This window comes from Pongo abelii, chromosome 16, assembly GCF_028885655.2.
Source record: "Pongo abelii isolate AG06213 chromosome 16, NHGRI_mPonAbe1-v2.0_pri, whole genome shotgun sequence".
Lineage (NCBI taxonomy): Eukaryota > Metazoa > Chordata > Mammalia > Primates > Hominidae > Pongo > Pongo abelii.
The window spans coordinates 72,346,748-72,367,657 of NC_072001.2; the positions used below are offsets into that span (position 1 = coordinate 72,346,748).

Consider the following 20,910-nt stretch of genomic DNA (forward strand, 5'->3'; position numbering starts at 1 on the left):
AGTGGAGACAGCAAATATACTTTTATTTATTTATTTAGAGACAGGGCCTCAATCTGTGGCCCAGGCTGGAGTGCAGTGGCTTGGTCACAGTACGCTGCAGCCTCAACCTCCCACACTCAAGCGATCATCCCATCTCAGCACCCCGCCTCCCCCACTGCGAATAGCTGGGACTATAGGTGTGTGCCACCACACCCGGCTAATTTTTTATTTTTATTTTTTGCAGATAGGGGAGTCTCATTACGTTCCCAGACTGGTTTCAAACTCCTGGCCTCAAGCAATCCTCCCACCTTGGCCTCCCAAGGTGCTGGGATTACAGGCATGAGCCACAGTGCCCAGCAGCAAACATAATGTTTCTCAAGAAGTGTGATTCCTAGGAGAAAGGAGAAGGTAGTTTGGGTGGAAGAGATTGGGTGGCTTTGTTCTGTTCAAAGGGTGGGCGAGACTATGTTTGTGGGAGAAAGATTTAGGTTAGAGGAAGAAATTAATAATGGGGAAAGAAAGAATAGCTGAATAAAATCTGGGAATGGCTGGGATCCAGGGCACAGGTGCAAGATTTAACCTTGAGGAGAAAGGGCACTTCTTGCTGTGGGTAAGGGAGTGAAGAGGGTAAGATGAATGAAGGTACAGGATAGGCATAATAATGAAGAGACTGGATTTAAGTGTGAAGCCACTGGCTCCCATTATAGAGGAAAGGCTAGGAAAGCCGAGTTTTCTGGGGCCAGGTCCAGATTTCATATATTTAAGTATAACAGTCTTGATTCATTCCTTTCACCTTATTCAGTGCCCCGGGTGTGCCAAACACTACTGGGCACTGGGGTCTACAAAGGTACGACTTGTCATGTAATTTTGGAATTTGTTATGTTGGTAACTCGAGATTTGCATATATTTAAGTATAACAGACTTAATTCATTCCTTTCACATTATTCAGTGCCCTGGGTGTGCCAAATACTACTGGGCACTGGGGTCTATAAAGGTACGACTTTTCATTAATTTTGGAATTTGTTATGTTGGTAACTCGAGATTTGCTTTTCACTCCTCCGGAAGGCTGTACGTAGAAATAAATAGTCATCAGACGAGTCCTTTGTCAGACCAGATGTCCTGGGTTGGGGTTTGGAAAACATGGGCATCTTAACAATGGTGCCCTGTTTGAGGTGGAGAGGGAGGAGAGGCCCAAATCGGGGAAAGGAATTAAATGGAGGTTTAGACGCGGGTAACCGGAGTAGGTGGGCCTTCCACCTGGAAGATGGGACTCCCCTGCGCACTTCGGGAAGCGCTGTAACCAAGGGTAACCGCACCTCGGTTTACACCTGTGTGAAGACCAGCCTCTTCCCCAAACCAGGTGTATCTACGGCGGCCTAGCAGGACCAGACACAAGCCAAGCACGTCACGTCATTCGAGCTACCTTACTGCGAACGTCCACTGCCTCCTACTACTTCTGGTCACTACTACCTTTGCTCACAGTTTATTAAAGAGGAGCTGAGAAGAGGAGGGGCGGGGCGGAGAAGGGGCGGGGAGAATCACCTTTCCTTTTTTACAACTGGTCGTAGTAGACTCCGAGTCCTGCCGCCCGTCCTGCCGCCGACAGGCTGCCAGGACTGTCACTCGAGGAGCTACCGCTACCGCCCCCCGCCGTGGCCCCGCCCCTTGCCGTGGCTGGGATCTCGCGGGAAGAGCTGCGGGCACGGCGGTGGCTGGGTCTCCCGGCTGCGCGCGGAGCGGGAGGGCTCTCCTCACACAAGCGCTTCCTTGCCGAGAGGCTGGAGCTGCGGTACCGCAGGCCTGAGCTACCCCTTCTCTGCTGTCTCCTTCTCTTCCTCAGGGCTCCCGTGTCTGCTCGCCCTCCGACGCTGCTCAGGTTAGAAAGCCCGGAGCGCGTCTCCGCTGAGGAGCGGTCGGGGAGCGGGGACACGGAGCAGCCGGAGCAGGCGGGCTCCTGACGGGGGCGGCTCCGGGGGCTGCGCGGCGCTGCCTGGTGGGCGCGAGGCTTGGCGGGGTTTGGGAGTGTGGGGGGCGAGGAGGCGGTGCAGTGGGATCCGGGCGCGGGCGCCCAAGGGCGGTGTAGCGGGTGCCGGAGCTCCCGAGGTGAGGGGGCAATGTATTAGGGATCCTGGGGGCTCTTCCGGCTTGGGGTGGGGGTGGGTGGCGGCACACGGAGTCCTAGGTCTTTGACGTCGAGGGAGATTTATCAGGGTCTTGAGCTTCTTTGAGGTGGTGTAGCGGGGTTCCGGGACAAGGGGTCTTTTTATTCGGGTCCCGAGCTCTTTGGGGCAGAGAATGCGGTTTAGCAGGGTTTACACCGGTGTAAACCTTGTCTCTGGAGGCAGATCATCAGGGTCTTGGGGGTTCTTTGAGCGGGCGTGGGCGTCCGTTTCGCATTGCTGGGATGAAGAAGCAGTGTGTCCGGGAGAGGGGTCTGTTCATCGGTGTTTCCGGGTGAGAGCGCGATGTATCCGTTCCTCTGGGGCCGGGGCTGCCTTGGGGGATTGTTGGGGGCTGAGGGTGTACAGCGGCGACCAGCGTCTGTGCCAGGGTTTCTGCTTTGCCCGGAGCGGGGCAGTAACTTGGCATGGTCTCCAGTCTTTTGGGGGCGACGGGGCGAGTTAGCTGGCCCCCGGGCAATCTCTCGGAGTGGGCGCGGCTCCGCGGGCGCTGGGTCCGCTGAGGGCGGGAGAGGGCTTTAGTGCTACCGCGCAGGCTGGGCAGCATCCTGAAACGTTTTTGTTCAGGTCTCCTTCTCTCTGGATGAGATTTACTCAATGCTTAGTTGGAGGATTGATCGGTGTTGTTGCCTAGTTGAAGAAGCAGTGCGTTTGTTCTGCAGTTTTCTTTTCTCTGCCCCGGGATCCCTGTGGGGGCGCGCTGGTCTCGCTGGAGCTCCGGGAGCTAGAGTGGCAGCACCTTAGGTGGGCGTTTGGTCTGCAGGTTCTTTAGGAGGCCAGTGTCCGCATGTTGAGCGTGGATACAGCTCCTGAGCAACTGGAATCTGTTGAGGGTGGGGAAGACTGTGATTTTGGCTTGCTTTCCTAGGTGGTGGTCTGCTTTGCTCATCCTGCATTATTAGATCTGTTCTGAAGTCTTGCCTGAGTGAGTATTAGGCAGTCGGATAGTGCTGGGAAGCGTGTTCTGTCTCTGGCTTCTTTCTGTCCTTTGAAAAGCATTTGTAGAGAGGGATCACGTCAAATTCAGCCTCCAGAAAACAATGGAATTTGAAATCCCAAAGCTAGAACTCTGCAAAAGCGTTTTCTGTGACCTGTAAGGATGGTTAATTGAGCTTTTTTAGAGAATTCTGCTTAACAATTTCATTGTATTGTAAAAGTGTATTTAGCCTTGGATATTACAGAGGTTTTGGTAACTAGCGTAGGCGTAGGTGGGATTTAAATAAAATGACTTGTATGTATGTGTATTGGTTAAAAAAAAAACAACAGCGTATAGGTCAGAAAGCCTATGTGTTTGCCTGACATTTCTTTTGGTTAGTTACGCTATCACAGAGGCCTGTATATGAAATTTAATGGGGCAGGCAGTGAAGTCCGTACTCAGAGCTGTTCTGTAAATATGTAATCTGAGGTTAACAGACAAATTTGAGTATACCAAAGCAAATAATTTTGCCTGCCTTAGTCTTTTTCTTCGTGTCAGTTTTTTTTTTTTTCTTGTTTTTTGGTTTGTTTCTTTTGAAACAGGGACTTATTCCGCCTTCCAGGCTGGATTGTAGCATCGCTACCATGGCTCACTGCAGCCTCGACCTCCAAAGCTCAAGCAGCCCTCCCTGTTCAGCTTCGCATCCCCACCCCCAGTAGAGTAGCTGGAACTACATGCATGTGCCACCACGCCTCACTAATTTTATTTATTTATTTATTCAATTAATTAAAGACAAGGTCTTGCGCTGTTGCCCAGTCTGGTCTTGAACTCCTGGCCTGAAGTGATCCTTCAGCCTCAGCCTCCCAAAGTACTGGGATTTAGAGGCGTGAGTCACCATGCCAGGCCTCTTAGATACAATTTTTTTTAAAAGATGTCATTTTTTCTGATCTTAGAACCAGACAGATTAGGGATAATGTACTTAATTTTGGAATTTTACATCATTTTGAAAAACAAAGGAATCCCGCACAGCAACATTTAACACTTTGAAGGGGTTAAAATAAGTTTTGTTGTTGTTGTTATTCAGACCAGAATACCTAGTTGACATTTACAGCTATCACAACTGATTGCTTGAGCAGATATTTGGTTGTAATGACAGCCCCCAAACCTGTAAGCAGATCTTATTTTTCCTATTTTTGAGAGAAAGACAAAGAACAAATTAAGCAGATTTCAGAAACTTTTTTTTTTTTTTCTAAAAAGCAGCTTTCATCATTTCTAAGTAAGGCATAGACTGATAAGTCAACACATATTTGATTATCTGCTAGGTGTCACAGCTCTGGAGGTACACTGATTAAAGCTGTCATGTGACTTTCCCCTTTAAGTCCAGAGAGAGGAAGAAAACAAATAAATACAGTTAAAAATTGTGATACTGCTAAGGAAGAAATACACAAGGAACTTAAGATTCAGCTCTCTTTTTTTTTAGTAACCCCTGAATGATGATACAATTGATGTGTGTTGTGATAATCAGAAACCAAGCAAAATAGTTAACTGCCTTCTGAATTAGTAAAGAAAGATTAAATTACGATCAGTAGAGTTTTAGGTGTTAAATGTATGTTGACTCTTTGTAGATGCTTGTGCTACGTAAGCATACAAAAGTCTGTAAGGATACACATCAGACTTAAGGAGGGAGTTGCAGAGGCATAGAAGAGAGCGGTTTAGTTTTATAGTTTCATATTACTTGAATCTATTTCAATGAGCAGATATTACTTTTAAGTACAAGTTAGAGAAACCCCAAAATTAAAACATTTCAGTCACTATGCAAATGGTGAAATGTACAGTATTTATAAGGCTTTTGTCAGTGTTGCCACTTGCACCCGTGTATACTAATGAAGGAAAAGGGTGTTTCAAGTATCTGAAAATTATAAGGGTGTGCAGGGTGGGGTGGGTAGCATAACAAAGTAAGAAAAGACATAGACCTAAGTAAAATGTTAAAACATGTTAAGGTTGTTGGATATTTAATTATGTAAAGATAAATTAATTTTAGGACTTTGTTTTATCAAATTTAATTGTTTCCTGAGTTTGAAAAAGGAAGTTTTTAGATTTCCTAGAGGAGAATAGGGTGGGGGAATAGGTATTCTTATTGTGGTACAGACTTCAGGAAGTTTCTTTTTGTGAAACATATACACATCTGATAGATATATTTTGCTTGTGAAGCATACGAACCATACAAGTAATTTTATAGTTTCATTATTACACTGCTGAAAATGACAGTACCAAAGTGTCTTTTGAATTATCATTCAGAGTTCTAGAATCATAAATATGATATACTAAAGCAGTTTCTAGAAAGGAAATCATAAGACATGAATTCCAGTCTTCACTGTGCTACTCATGGTGTGTCCTTGGATAATTCCTTAATCTTTCAGGGCCCCAGTTTTCATATATACATATATGAATTATACTTACATACATTTTATATATAATACATACTTTTGCTTTAATATATACGTATACGACATATGTGTATGTTGTTATATACATATGTCGTATATGTATATAATATGTATAATATATAAAATATGTGTATAAAAAGATATACATATACACACACAGTTTTTAGTTGCAAGTCTGAAGTATTATATGTACAAAAAGGAAGAGATACCTTAAGAGTAGCTAGTTCTCAAGATACAACTAGTTCCGTGTAATTTTTACATATTATACCTAATTTTAGAAGCCTCTTTTTAAAGATACATGGCAAGTATTTAATTCCAGAATATAGATTCATGAAGGTGAATGATTTTCTTTGGATAATTTAGCTTTATCTGTTAAAGCATTATTATTTTTAGTTCCGATCCCTGGTTCTGTAGTAGATTATCTATATAATAATATGTCCTTACTTAACTCTGGATATAGAATGAGGTCTCTAGTGGTTGCCTCCAGACTTGACCCCCTTTAATCCATCCTTACATTACTGCCAAGGTGATTTTTCTGAAGTGCAGATCTATTCATTGCTTCTTTTCTTGTTTCTTTTCTCTTTTCTTTCTCTTTCTTTCTTTCTTAGAAATGTTACTGAGATTTATTTCTTTATCTTTCAACTTTTCTTTTAAGTTCAGGGGCACATGTGCAGAATGGGCAGGTTTGTGACACAGGTAAACATGTGCCATGGTGATTTACTGCACAGATCATCCCATCACCCAGGTATAAAGCCCAGCATCCACTAGCTATTCTTCTCTTCCTGATGCTCTCTCTCCCTGCCCTTCTTTCTTAAAGCCCATACTTTATCAGCCCAACTCTCTATCGTTACAAGGCCTTTCATCATCTGGCTAATCTTATGCATTTCCCCCACCATAAATCTAAAGCTGCACTTGTACTAATACGAGCAGTTTACTGAATGAGCCATACTGTTTCCTGACTCAGAGCCTTCACATATGTTCTCTCCACTGTTTAGGATGTCTTTCCTTCTCTTGTCGTGCTGGCAAAGTCTACTGATTTTTTAAGATACAACGTAAGCACTGTCTGCTTTTTTTTTTTTTTAGTTCTTTTTTAGTTACCATTTTTTCTTTTTTTCTTTCTTTACTGTCTGCTTTTTGTCTTCTGGTCCTCCCTCTTCCCAACCCTAGGTGTTATATACTCACTGTATCATGTTCATTCTTTCTCTTGTGTTTACTAATGTGTTGTAATTACGTCTCTCTTTCTTCCTGGACTCAAAGGCAGGTTTACATTTGTCTTATTACTTTTTGACTTCCTGTTGCTTGTTTACACATAGTTGGCTGTCATTACATGTTTGAACTCTCAATACCAAGATTGATGTGTTCATGATGTCAGAAATGAGTTAAACTCAAATCTCAGTCTTTTCCTGTTTTCCTAAAATTTGGGAGTTTCTAAAGTATCTTATTCTCTTGCCCTGTGACCATAAGCTGATATGAGAATGGTAGTTCTTAGCTTTGTGTTTAAGAAATAAGACTTCTCGCACTTTAAGAGGTAATGGTTACACTGTTAAACTTGCAGAAAAGTCTTGTAGAATTTTGAGGCAACTACTAATCCTTATCTCTAAAATTGCTAGAAGAGATATTAACTAGTTTGGGTGTTTTAAATCTTGGACATATTATTTGGTAGATATTTTACCTTGGCTGCTTTTTACTTGGAAAATGATAGTAGCTGATGTATGCAGGTTTTTATATAGGCTTTAGTAATTGCTTTACATACATTGCCATTAATTTTCAAAATAAATCCTAAACATTTAATAATTTGCTCAGCATCATTATCTACTAAGATGCAGACTATGACTACATGTAGGTCTGACTGTCTCCAGACTATGCTTTTTCTAATACTACACTGTTTTCTGAATATGACTGCTTATTCAGTGTTTAAAATTATTAACAGATATTTAATTCATTTTGTAAATTGAAGAAGTAGGTTGTAAGGTTTATCCATTCAGTTCTTCCAAAAAAGCTAAAGTAGACAATTTGAGATTGATTGGACTTTAGAGACCATTTAATCCAATCCTTCCTTTAGCATATGAGGAAGCACATATGCAAGAGTGGTGGAATGGCGTGCTGAAGATCACCCAGTTAGTTGGTCTATAAGATTTTCCTTGTTAAGCTGGTTGTGAACACTGATGTTATAAAACTATTACTCGAGGCCAGGCGCGGTGGCTCACGCCTCTAATCCCAGCACTTTGGGAGGCCGAGGCAGGTGGATTACCTAAAGTCAGGAGTTCAAGACCAGCCTGGCTAACATGGTGAAACTCCGTCTCTACTAAAAATACAAAAATTAGCCGGGCGTGGTGGCATATGCCTGTAGTCCCAGCTATTCAAGAGGCTGAGGCAGGAAAATTGCTTGAGCCTGGGAGACGGAGGTGGCAGTGAGCCGAGATTGTCCAGCCTGGCCGACAGACCTAGACTCTGTCTCAAAAAAAAAAAAAAAAAAAAGGCCGGGTGCGATGGCTCACACTTGTGATCCCAGCACTTTGGGAGGCTGAGGCCGATGGATCACTTGAGGTCAGGAGTTCGAGACCAGCCTGGCCAACATGGTGAAACCCCGTCTCTACTAAAAATACAAAAATTAGCCAGGTGTGGTGGTGCACACCTGAAATCCCAGCTACTCGGGAGGCCGAGGCAGGAGAATCGCTTGAACCCAGGATGCAGAGGTTGCAAGGAGCTGAGATCGCGCTACTGCTCTCCAGCCTGGGTGACAGAGCAAGACTCATCTCAAAAACAAAACAAAACAAAACAAAAACTATTGCTTGAAAGGGATACCAGATGCCTGATTTTCCCCCTAAAGGGGAAGAAACAAAAGCCTAGAATGACTTTTTATAAAAGTAATGTTGAGGATCTGAGAGTCTTAAGGACAATCAGAGAAAATCCTGACTTTGGATCATGACACATGGAGACATGCCAGTGTCTGAAGCACATGGTTCCCTAATCTTGGCTCCTTTCCGTCCTCTTTTTCTTTCTTAAAATTTGTCCACAGTTTACTGATCTTATGCCTGCTGAGTTATTAGCATCAGTCTTACCAGTTATCATTTAAGTGCCAACCATGGGCCAACTAATAGGAATACAGAAATGCATAAAATCTAGTCACTGCCATGAAGAAGCTTGGTCTGTTTGGGAGCGGAAGGCAGTTTATATCTAATTGCAAGGTAGTGTATAAAGATAACCATGAGTAGTATAACTTTAGCAGCTCAGAAGATTAGATAAATGTGGGCTGGGCTAGTTGTTACAGAAATTTCTATATAGAAAAGTTTCTACTTAAGTCTTTAAATGAAGAGTTGGAATGGTGTGGAAGGAGAAAAAGACTTGGGAAAAGTTTTTTTTTTTTTTTTTTTTTAAATCTCAGCTTTTACTAATCTTACCTTGCTTACTTTCCTTCAGCCACACTCCTCACTGTTTCATGAGGTCTTTAACATGTTCTTTCAGATATCCAAATGTCTCCTTCCCTCACTTCCTTCAGTTCTTAATTAAAGTATTATCCTTTATCTGAGAACTTTACTGGTCACCTTGTTTAAAATGACAATATCTCTTCCACACGTACTCTTCCTATCCTTCTTGCCTGCTTTGTTTCTTTTTTGTGCTTTTCACTATCCAGCATACTCTAGATTTTTATTGTCTTTCTACCCCTACTAAAAAAGGTGTAAGAGCCGGACACAGTGATGCACGCCTGTAGTCCCACCTACCTGGGAGGCCGAGGTTGGAGGATTGCTTGAGCCCAGGAGTTTGAGATCAGCCTGGGCAAAAAAGTAAGACCCAGTCTCAAAAAAAAAGAGTTAAATTAAATGAAAAATTAAAAAACATAAGACCCTCCAGGATAGGGATTTTTACCCATTTTAGTCAATATTATATCCCCAACATATAGAACAGTGCCTTTTACAAAGTAGGTGCTCAAATTTTTGTTGAATTAATAAGACAGTGGAACTTTAAAGCAGGAGGTTAAAAGATCATTTGATCTAAGCCTCTCATCTCTTCTTTTCTTTCTTTCTTGTTGGCAGGCATGGAGGAAGAGGAACTTTCCATTCCATCTATTCCTTTTTTTTTTTGAGACGGAGTTTCAGTTCTGTTGCGTAGGCTGGAGTGCAATGGCCTGATCTGGCTCACCGCAACCTCCGCCTCCCGGGTTCAAGCGATTCTCCTGCCTCAGCCTCCTGAGTAGCTGGGATTACAGGCATGTGCCACCACGCCTGGCTAATTTTGTATTTTTAGTAGAGATGGGATTTCTCCATGTTGGTCAGGCTGGTCTCAAACTCCCGACCTCAGGTGATCCGCCTGCCTCGGCCTCCCAAAGTGCTTGGATTACAGGCGTGAGCCACTGCGCCTGGCCCATCCATTCTGTTTTTTAAAAAATTTGATAGGACTCAAAGAAAAAAATATATACAAAAAGTACACAAATCATAAGTATACAGCTCAATGAATTACATATGTAAACATGTAACCAACAATCAGATCAAGATAGAGAACATTTCCAGGACCTTGAAAGCTTCCCTCCTGTACTCTCTTAGTCATTGCTTAACAAAAGTTACCACTTTTCTGATACCCATCACTATAGATTAGTTGTGCTTATTCCTGAAATTCATATAAATGCAATCAAATCATTCTTTTATGTCTAATTTCCTATGTTGAATATTACATCTGTGAGATCCATGTTTTTTGAGTTAGTAGTAGTAATTATTTTTCATTGCTCTGTATTATTTCATTGAATGAGTGTCTATTTGCGTCTTCTGTTGACAGACATTTGGGCTGTTTCCAGTGTTTAGTTCTTAGAAACAAAGCTACCATAAACAATTTTGTGCATGTGTTTTGGTGGCCATAAAAATTCGTGTTTTGGCAAAGCGCTTCATTTAAATATATAATAAAACATATCTCCATATATATACACACATATACACACATAATTCTTTTTTTTTTAATTATACTTTAAGTTCTGGGGTACATATGCACAACGTGCAGGTTTGTTACATGTGTATACATGTGCCATGTTGGTGTGCTGCATCCATAACTCGTCATTTACATTAGGTATATCTCCTAATGCTATCCCTCCCCACACCCCACAACAGGCCCTCGTGTGTGATGTTCCCCTTCCTGTGTCCAAGTGTTCTCATTGTTCAATTCTCACCTATGAATGATAACATGTGGTGTTTGGTTTTTTGTCCCTGCGATAGTTTGCTGAGAATGATGGTTTCCAGCTTCATTCATGTCCCTACAAAGGACATGAACTCATCCTTTTTTATTGCTGCATAGTGTTCCATGGTGTGTATGTGCCACATTTTCTTAATCCAGCCTATCATTGATGGACATTTGGGTTGGTTCCAAGTCTTTGCTATTGTGAATAGTGCCGCAATAAACATACGTACACACGTAATTCTTAAGCTCACATGGTTCCTCTCACACGCTAGATGATCATTAAATGATTAAAGATGAATTAACTAATCTTTTATTATAAGATTATTTCAAATGTATTAAAATAATTTTTTCTCTCTGCTAATAACATTTATGAAAATCTTAGTACATAATCTTTCTCCATACCTGATTTGTTTAAAGAATAGGAATAAAAACATTAAGTCAAAAGATAAGACCTTAAAAAAATTAGACATTGCCATATTGCTTTCTAGAAAGATGCTAACTTATATGCCAATATGAAACATTAGTTTTAAAAAAACTTTTGCAATTTGATAAGCAAAATATCTTACTTAATTTGTATTTCTTTGGTTATAAGTGAAGTTGAAACACTAAATTGTTTCATAAACAATTAGATATTAAAATATTTATAATAAAACAATTTTTAAAAGAATGCCTCAGATATTGTCTTGTAAGGTAAAATATATTTTAACTAGAATTAATGTTCTTTATTGTTGTTTCTCCTTTTAATAGATAAATTTTGAATAGTTATTACAAAAACATAACAAAATTCAGAGACAGAAACAGTTGTCCCAGAGGCAGCCATTGTTAACAGTTTTTTATGTATACTTCTAAAGATATTATAGACTATGCATATATATCTATATGTATAAATATGTGTATATGTATATGTTTGTAAGTGTATGTATATGTATTTGTGTGTGTGCATGCATGTGTGTAATGTGTGTGTATATATGCCAAAACATTAGATGAATTATGGAAACCATTCATTAAAATACTTTCTGGTTTGGATATGTTATTGTGTACCGTTTTGTGTATTAAAAATTAGAAAGGGTCTGGCTATGATTCGTATCTGGCTACTGGCCCAGAAGGAAGAAAAGCAGGGTCTGACAGCATTTGGCAGTAATTTTCTATAAGACAAGTGGCCTTAGCTCTCCTTATTATTGGATCAGTTCTTTGACAATAGCACTTCTGTTTATAGTACTGATTCTGTAGTACTGTTCCAAAGTGAAAAGCCAAGTTTTTGAAAATTAGACCGATGATACCTGAAAGAAGCTCTTTAAATGTACGAAAGCTATTTGGAGGTATTTAGGAAAACATTTAGGGGAAAGATACTTTATTCTTAAGCATTTTAGGATTCATTTGCTTGACAGTTACAGTTTTTACAGAATTCCTATGACTACTGTTTAACAGTGAAAATTTGAGTTTGAATAATTGCAAATAAAATTATTCATTTACTTAAACTTTTATTTACCTAATTTAAAAACCAATCATCCTCAATAGAAACATATTTTAAAAATATTTTAAGACAGTTTTTCATGATAATATATAGTAGTAATTTGTCTCATACATAAAAGATATTTCTGAGCTTGACTTGAATGTCGCTGTTAAATAAATGGTTTGAGCAACAAGAGTCAGAAATTTTAATTGGTTTCTGCAGGATTTTAATGGTTTAGGGAAAAGATATTTGCTTTTGGGATAGATTCTTTTTTTTTTTTTTTTTGAGATGGAGTCTCGCACTGTCGCCCGGGCTGGAGTGCAATGGCATGATCTTGGCTCACTGCAACCTCAGCCTCCCAGGTTCAAGCAATTCTCTTGCCTTAGCCTCCTGAGTAGCTGAGATTACAGGCGCCTGCCACCATGCCCGGCCAATTTTTTGTATTTTTAGTAGAGACAGGGTTTCACTATGTTGGCCAGGCTGATCTCAAACTCCTGACCTCGTGATCTACCCACCTTGACCTCCCAAAGTGCTGGGATTACAGGCGTGAGCCACCGCGCCCGGCTCTGGGATAGATTCTTTTTAAGGCCCTTATTTCAGAAACTAAAATTTGGGAATGACTATTGTTTACTGAATACTAACTCATTGATGTAGCCCAGGATAAGTTAGGGGTATTAAAAGATTTCCTGTTTACTGGAATTCATGTCTCCTACTGAGGATAGATTATAAAGCTCTAAGGGCCGCTGAAAGAATTTACACCTAATTGTGATTGGTAATATTTGGGGAATTTGAAGAAAGAATTTGTCAGAGGGAAGAGATCATCTTGATTTTTTTAAAATGTTCAATTTTGAAATATATCTTTATAGGAGAATTGCAAAGATAGTCCAGAAGATTTCCATGTGCCATATACCCTTCACTCAGCTTTCTCTAATGTTCACATCTTATATAATCATGTTATATTGATCAAAACTAAGAAATTCGTACTGATTTTTTAAAAGGGAATTCAATTAACCATTTTTTTTGAAGACCTATTATGTATAAAAGAGTATTTTGGCTGCTGAAGTATGTACAATATGGGAAAACAAGTAAAGGTTACAGACAATAATAGACTGATATCAGAGCTTGGTATCATTCCTTGAACAAATTCTTAAACAGATTATTGAACACACGTGTTGTTGGTACTTACAAAAGAAGGCACTGATCACTAGGAGCCAGCATGGGTTCACAAAGAACAAATAATGACACCTAGCTTCACTTCTTTTTTTATAGGGTAAGTGAACTATTAATAGTAGATAAATCAGAAGACACTCTGGCCATAGTATATACAGAATTATTGCTACATTTATTGGATTTTAAATTACGTGCTGGGCACTGGATTAAATGCTTTTACATAGTTGTCTCATTAAGTTGTTTTACAGATGAGGAAAGGGACCCACCCTCAAGGTTATACATATAGCATTTGACATCCTCTTATGATATCTTTTTAGACTAGATAGAAAATGTGGTCCGAATAGTTACATAGGTAGGTGGATTAGTAATTGCTTAAATGGCCATATCCAGAGCTTGATGATTACTGGGCTGGTGTTAAAATTAAACTGCAGTACATTCTTAGTGGTGTGCCTCAAGAAGCTATCATGTCCTATTTAAGATTTTATCAGTTACTCTCAAAATTGTAAGGGAATTCTGGTATATATACAGAATCAGGATCTTCACTCACTCTTACTGCCTTATTTCTAATAGTTAAAATGACAGACTGTATGTAGAAAATATATGTTACGAAATATGTTATAAGACTTTATATTTGATGTGTAAATATTTGATAAACACAGGCCTATAATTGATTTTTTTTTCAGAAGTCTGCACAAATACAAGATAGGAATCTTGGAGGGCTAACAGCAGTAGATGTGTGTTTGTTTAAGCAGAGGTGTGTGCCTGGGTGTGTCTCCTTATTTGTCTGCAGTTGGTGGGTCAGTGGTTTATTATAACTATCCCAAAAGCCAGCACCTGCTTAAGCTACACTTTGAAGCATATTGTCCAAAACAGTTGATTATTCTTTTCTACTCTGCATCTAGCTTAGTTCTGTTCTGTTTGCCACATTTTGAGGTAGGCATTGATAAACAGTGTAGTGAGAAGAGAGTAATCAGGATGAAGCATGTCTTGAAACAGTTGCAGAGTAGTTGAAACATTGAGGTTGTTTAGCATGGAAGAAAGAAGACTTGGGGTATATGATAATACTTTTTAGATTGGGTAACTGGATGATCTTTAATGTTCTTCCTGACTCAAGTCTGAGATTCTGTGAAACATGAAGGGATGGCACATGGAAGAAGGATTAAGCATATCTTTTGCATTGCTGTCTGGAGGATGGAACTAGGAACAATGAATGAAAGTTAGAGGAAGGAAAATATTGGTTCATAATGAAGAAGCCTTTTTATTTTTTTAAGAGATGGGGTCTTGCTCTGTTGCCCAGGCTGGTGACAATTTGAATGGAGTAAACATTCACTCACTGAAGCACTAAAGCATAGATTGAGTAGGGTTTAATCAAGCTATCCTTTAAGGACTTTTCCAATTTTAAAAATTTTTTAAATTTTCTTCATTGGTTATAATTCCAATTGGCAAAACATTTTCTTGGGCACTTATTCACACTTATAATACTTATGGCTTCATATAGTATCAGATTCTATTAGGGAGAATGATACCTTCCTGATAATCAAAATCTGAAATTATAATATGAAATAATTTAACTAGATTTTATATTTTTTTGAGACAGAGTCTTACTCTGTCAGCCAGGCTGGTGTGCAGTGGTGTGATCTTGGCTCACTGCAACCTCAGCTTCTTGGGCTAAAGTGATCCTCCAGTCTCAGCCTCCCAGGTAGCTGGGACTACAGGCTCATGCCACCACACCCAGCTAATTTTTGTATTTTTGTAGAGATGGGGCTTTGCCATGTTGCCCAGGCTGGTCTTCAATTCCTGAGCTCAAAGTGATCCACCTGCCTTGGCCTCCCAAAGTGATGGGATTATAGGCATGAGCCACCATACCTGGCCTTAGATGATTTTTAAAAAAGTTTATTCACAATTCCAAAGGAAACAAGATTTTAGTCTTGTTTTAGAAATGTCACAGACTAATTGAAGTTGCTTTTAAAGATGATGGCATAAGTATCATTAAATTCAAATGCTTGTGGTTCCTCTTCTGTGTATCTAAAAAAATGTTAATGTCAAAAACTGAAACCACTCATGCCTGTAATCCCAGCACTTTGGGAGGCAAAGGTGGGCAGATCACCTGAGGTCAGGAGTTTGAGACCAACCTGGCCTACATGGCGAAACCCCATCACTACTAAAAATACAGAAATTAGCTGGGCATGGTGGTGGGCGCCTGTAATCCCAGCTACGCAGGAGGCTGAAGCAGCAGAATCACTTGAGCCCGGGAGGTGGAGGTTGCAGTGTGCTGAGATCATGCCAGTGTATTCCAGCCTGGGCGACAGGAGTGAAACTATGTCTAAAAAACAAAACAAAACAAAACAAAACAAACAAAAAAACCCCAAAGGTTATTAACTTCTAAATGATTCAGTTGTTTAAATCTAAAATGGAACAGTAAACCATTTTATTCACTGTCATCCCTTACACAAATCAAGAGCTTTTTTTGGCCTTCATGACCTTCATATTTTTTTATCCTGAGAATACTCTCTTTCTTTAAGCCCATCTAAAGTCTAATTTTCAGGACTTAACCCTGATCCATTTTTTTAAAGTCATCTCAGGTTCCTGTGTCCAACACTGATATTTTTCTTTCTTTTCTAACAGTTTGGTAATCTATTAGTACTATATCGTATACTGTTACTAATTGCTTTATAATATGTAAGGTTTTTTTAAAAAAATTAACAGGATTATAAGCCCCTTGAAGACTCTTTTACTGGGGCTTGAAAACTACTTAATGAAATTAAAATTTAGAGACTCAGTGGTTGAATTTTAGCTAATGTTGAAACTCTTAATAGCATAAGAAAAAGCCTATGCAGAATTTCCATGTTTAGTTTCTACTTTTTGTCTTTAGCAATATGATCTTTAGTCTTCATCTGATGTATTGTAAAATTTACAAGTAATAGTAATATACCCACTTTAAAAACTGAAAAAAAGAAAAAGATTTTTCCATCATCCTCACATTCTTAATACCACCATCTCCTAAATTTTGGAGTCTCCCTTTAGTTGTTTTTCAATGCATATGCCAATGTCTTTGTCATTAGCCCTCAGAAGTGGCAAATAATTTTAAAATGTGTATTTCAAAATGAAATTTCTTGTTAGAAAATCAGGAGATACATTCTAATAAATGTACTTACTGTACCTCAGTAGTGTACTTTTTACTTTGTTACATTCATATGAGCACCAAAAAGTTTAATGAATAAAATAGAATATATTTTAACATGTTTAAGAAGTATGTCTGTGACAACATCTAATTGAGCTGTTGATGAAATTAGTTTATGGTCATCAGCTTCGTTTTGTATATTCTTCATTCCCCGTACAAAATACTTGTCATACCCAGTGGGTGTTCCAGACTTAGCATGTTTTAAAATCAAGGTAGCATTGTCATATTTTGTTTTGATTGGCTTTTGCTCAGGGGAAGTTTGGGTCCATATCAGAGATCTGTTTGCCTTCTTCACTGAAGCTAATGACTTCCTGTTACGTGATAGGCTTTTACTGCTTCTTCATGTGGGGGCATCTCTGCAATGTAAATTGCTATTTTCCAGTTATTTTACTTAAATTAAAACAAATAAAGTTTCTGAAGACACTCAGGAAATGTGTGAATTTACCGAGTATATAACCTTAGAACCCTTGAGCAGGAAAACATCAAATCACAACTAGGGAGGTGAGTATACTGGCTGGCAAATGTTACATTGTACTTTGTCATGTAACACTGTTCACTTACTCATTTTTAGAAGCTACATGTGCATTATATACTAATGGTATATCTCTCAAATAATTGAAATAATGAAAAATTGATAATTCAGAGCCACTTTTTATTTGGCATGGGATTGATTGTTTTTGCATTCCACATATTAAAGTCTAAAAGGAGTTAAATTTTGTGGTCTAGTAGTTTTCAGTGGAACCTTGTTTTTTTTTTTTTTTTTTTGAGACAGGTTCTCATTCTTTTGCCCAGGCTGGAGTGCAGTGGTGTGATTTCGGGCTCACTGCAATCTCCACCTCCTGGGTTCAAGCGCTTCTCCTGCCTCAGCCTCTCAAGTAGCTGGACTGCAGGTGGGCAATACCACACCTGGCTAATTTTTGTATTTTTAGTAGAGACAGAGTTTCACCATGTTGGCCAGGCTGGTCTCAAACTCCTGACCTCAGGTGATCTGCCCACCTCAGCCACCCAAAGTACTGGGATTACAGGCATGCGTCAGCCACCACCCCTGGCCCATTTTTGTTTTTTTCCCCAAACATCTATATGGCACCGCAATATAGAATACAAATAAAAAGTAACATTTTTGTATAACTTTAAGTACATATTTATAACATTAACTTAGCATAAAGCAGATCAGTGACATTCAGGGTAGGCTCTTAAATTGTCTTATCTTCATGACATTCTATTGCCACTTTATTCCTAGCATTTAACAGTGCCTCATACATAGCAGATTTCAAATGTATCTTAGTGGAATAAATGAATGAATGACTTAGGCCATTTTGATGTACTCAAGAATTTGAAATTGAATAACTGATAATGATTGTAGTTTCTCAATCTCTGCATTAAATTTCTGTTTTGTTTTGATTGTACAATGTCCACCACAACTGGAAGAGTTGTTTTAGTTGGTTCTTGAGACTTAGACTAGAATCAGGACACTCTCAAATTGAACTATGACTTTGAAAAAAGAAGTGGATAATGTTTCAAAGCTGAATCAGTAACATTTCATATTTGCTTTTTTTTTTTTTTTTTTTTGAGACAGAGTCTCTCTGTCACCTAGGCTGGAGTGCAATGGTGCAATCTCGGCTCTCTGCAACCTTTGCCTCCAGGTTCAAGCGATTCTTGTGCCTCAGCCTTCCGAGTAGCTGGGATTATAGGCATGCGCCACCACACCCAGCTAATTTTTGTATTTTAGTAGAGACGGGGTTTCACCACGCCCAGCTAATTTTTGTATTTTTAGTAGAGACAGAGTTTTGCCATGTTACCAGGCTGGTCTCAAACTCCTGACTTCAGGTGATCCATCTGCCTTGGTCTCCCAAAGTGCTGAGATTACTGGTGTGAGCCACTGCGCCCGGCCTTGCTTGTGTTCTTTATGATAAATATAAAGGAAGTTAAACAGGAGACATCACCATTTCTTGATAATTTTTAAAACAATAGTACAATATGTTATGAGTCCCTTTGTCTAACAGCTTCACTGAAGTATAACTGGCATATAGTGAATTACACAATTTAGTAAGTTTTGATGTAGGTATATACCTGTGAAATCATTACCACATTCAAAATAGTGACCATACCCATCATCTCCAGAAGTTTCTTCATGCCCCTTTATTATCTTTACTTCATGCCCCTCCACACTCCACCATCTCAAAGTAACCATTGATCTACTTAATGTAAATACAGATTGATTGTTTTGTATTTTCTAGAGTTTTATATAAATGGAATTACACAGTATGTACTTTTCTTTATAGTCTGGCTTTTTTCACTCAACATAATTATTTTGAGATTCTTCTCTGTTGTTGCATGTATAAATCATTCATTTTTTGCAGTAATATTCCATTATATGGATATACCAAAATTTATCATTCATTTGCTGATGAGCATTTGGGTTATTTACAGTTTTATTTACAAATAAAGCTGTTATGAATATTAGTGTATGAGTCTTTATACGGACATACATTTTCATTTCTTTTGGTTAAATAGGATGACCAGGTCACAGGGTAGGTATCTGTTTTACCTTTTTTGGAAATAACATATTTATCATAAAGGGCTAATTTTCTTAATACACAAAGAGATCTTGTAACTTGGTAAGAGTAAGATAAAAAATCCAGCAGAAAAATGGGCAGAGGACAAAACCATGTAGCTAATATCAAAAAAATATACAAATGGCTTTAAGCATAAGAAAATATTTTTGGAAAGCTGGACAAAAAACTTAATATATTGTTTAAAATGTAAACCTCTAGAGTCAGTCTGCTTGGGTTTGCATGTTCTCTAACAATCAGTGTGATCAAGTTCCCTAACCTTCCTGTGCTTCAGTTTTCTCATCAGTAAAATGTGGCTAATAATAGCAATATCATCTACCTCAAGGGACTGTTACGAGTATTAGATAAGTTAATATATGTGAAGTTCTCAGAACAATATCTGACACACAGTAAGTGCTCTATGAAAATTTATTTTTATTATTATTCAAATGCAAATTTAAACGAGAACATTTTTTGATTATCAGATTGACAAGGATTAAAAAGCTCAATAATACACAGCACTGGCAAAGATATCTAGAATCACTGTTATATACTGTAGGCAGGAACACAAATTGTGCAATTTCTTTGGAGGACAAGTTGACTTTACATCTTAAAATGATAAATGTTCATACTTTTTCATTCAATTTTAAATAATTTATCTTTGCTCTTTATAGTATTAATTATATTATCAAAAAACATAAGTGACTCTTAGTAGGAGTCTGGTTAAATAAATGATGATATAGCCACACAATAGGATGTCATATAGTCATAAAAAAAGAAAGAAGGAGCACTTCTCCATAAGCTTATCTCTAAGACACATTATTGGGTTAAAAAAAAAGTAAGTTGCAGAGCAGTGTTTATGGTATGCCGCTTATATTGCTATAAATAAGTTGTGTATGTGTTGGTGTAAATACACATGCATATGCACACATTAATAAACATATTTTGCTTCAAAATGCATAGATTTTTCTAGAAGGATACACAAGAAAGGGAATAGTTCCTTCTGAAGAGGGACTAAAAGAAGGGACCAGGAGATTGGAAATCAGATCTCGGTGTGACTGTGGTTGGGTTTGGTTGTGTACACTTTTATACTGCTTGAGTATTTATTTCTTGTCAAGAGAATATTACATTAAAAAAAATTGTAGTATGTAATTATAGATTCACAGAAAGTTGGAAAATTCGTGCAGAGAGGTACCATATACCCTTCATCCAATTTCAAACCCTGCTGGTAACATCTTATATAACCCTAGTGCACTATCAAAACCATGAAATTGATGTTGGTACAATCCAAAGACTTTATTCAGATTTCACCAGTTTTACAGGTACTCATTGTATGTGTGTAATTGTTTGCAGTTTTATCATGTGTAGTTTTGACCACCACAGTCAAGATACAGAACTGTTTCATCACAACAGAAATCCCTGTGCCATCCCTATATAGTCATATCTCATCCTGACCACTGGCAACGTAACTCCTGGCCTTAAAGAGCATATAGTTTTATAGGGGAGATAATAGAGATATACCAACAATTCAGTACAAAGAACAAAACAAGTGGCTGTGTACAGTGGCTCATGCCTGCAATCCCAGCACTTCAGGAAGCCAAGGCGGGCGGATCACTTGAGAGGTCAGGAGTTCAAGACCAGCCTGGCTAACATGGTGAAACCCTGTCTCTACTAAAAATACAAAAATTTGCTGGGCGTGGTGGTGCATGCCTGTAGTCCCAGCTACTCAGGAGGCTGAGGCACAAGAATTGCTTGAGCCCGGGAGGTGGAGGTTGCAGTGAGCCGTGAATGCGCCACTGCACTCCAGCCTGGACAACAGAGTGAGACTCTGTCTCAAAAACCAAAACAATAACAAGTGCCAAAAGAACG

The 20,910-nt window shown here is 38.9% G+C and overlaps 1 protein-coding gene and 1 pseudogene across 3 annotated transcripts in view; both read left to right on the forward strand.

The window, feature by feature from the left end:
* Positions 1-1,628: 1,628 nt before the first annotated feature.
* GLCE (glucuronic acid epimerase) overlaps positions 1,629-20,910 on the forward strand; it is a 125,895-nt gene continuing 106,613 nt past the window's right edge. The window contains exon 1 of one of the 3 annotated variants that reach the window (XM_002825605.5): positions 1,629-1,855. The gene's annotated coding sequence lies outside the window, so the exon portion shown is untranslated. The remainder of the gene's footprint in view (positions 1,856-20,910) is intronic. The other 2 variants (XM_009249963.4, XM_054531630.2) reach the window with 2 other exon arrangements.
* LOC129050147 (histone-lysine N-methyltransferase SETMAR-like) overlaps positions 1,769-20,910 on the forward strand; it is a 36,564-nt pseudogene continuing 17,422 nt past the window's right edge.